Source organism: Meleagris gallopavo, chromosome 30 (assembly GCF_000146605.3).
Source record: "Meleagris gallopavo isolate NT-WF06-2002-E0010 breed Aviagen turkey brand Nicholas breeding stock chromosome 30, Turkey_5.1, whole genome shotgun sequence".
NCBI classification, from domain to species: domain Eukaryota; kingdom Metazoa; phylum Chordata; class Aves; order Galliformes; family Phasianidae; genus Meleagris; species Meleagris gallopavo.
The window spans coordinates 798,694-799,578 of NC_015040.2; the positions used below are offsets into that span (position 1 = coordinate 798,694).

Sequence of the window (885 nt, forward strand, 5' to 3'; positions counted from 1 at the left end):
AAAAAATAAAAAAAAAAGGCCAACGAAACACATACAAAGAAAAATACATTTCCATTTTAAAAATATATCTATAAACCACCAGGTATGTATAAATCATCAGGTTTGTGCCTCGGAAGCTGAGCTCTCTGCTCCGTGGTGCCCGGAAAGGCAGGGCTGGGGAGCAGCCTGCACTGCAGCAGCAGAACACGGGGTCCAAAGTCATACAAAATACTTACAGAGAAACAAACCATGTGCTTTAAATAAAGAACTTACAATGACTTAAACTTTATACAAAGTATTACGGTTGCCCATTTCAGTGTCTCAGTGCCAGGAACAACATCCAACCCTTGGCATCCTGCCTGCCACCCCACATTGGTGCCCGCAGTCCCTTTCTGCTCCATTTCTGACCAACTCAGTCCAAAGTACCTAAAAATGAAAACAAAGATAAACCCATACGGCCTCAAGAGATCAGAAAGGGAACAGAAATGCAGCTACATGAACAACTGAAATTCGGGGTGATAGGGAGATATGGGTCTATAGGGGAGGCTATCTGGGGATGTGGGGCGAAAGGCCCAGATATAGGACTCTGGGGGAGAATAGGGGGATATGGGGCTATAAGGGTGTGTAGGAGGGATGTAGGGGGATAAGGGGCTATAGGGAGCAGTGGGGGGGGGGCCACAGGGGGGATACAGGGAGATAGGGATGCTGTGGAGGGAGGTATCGGGGGATATAGGGGCTATGAGTTTATAGGGGGAGGCTATAGGGAGATGTGGAGCTAGAAGGCCCAGATACAGGCCCAGATAAAGGGACTGTGGAGGGGAAATAGGGGAATATGGGGCTATAGGGAGCAGTAGGGGGGATATAGGGAGACTGTGGGGGGGGGCTATAGAGGGGTATGGGGTTATG

General features: G+C 48.8%; 1 protein-coding gene across 1 annotated transcript in view; it reads right to left on the reverse strand.

Annotated features, from left to right (window-relative positions):
* POLE4 (DNA polymerase epsilon 4, accessory subunit) overlaps nucleotides 1–885 on the reverse strand; it is a gene marked incomplete at its 5' end in the record, with an annotated part of 1,966 nt that overhangs the window by 409 nt on the left and 672 nt on the right. The window lies entirely within an intron of this gene.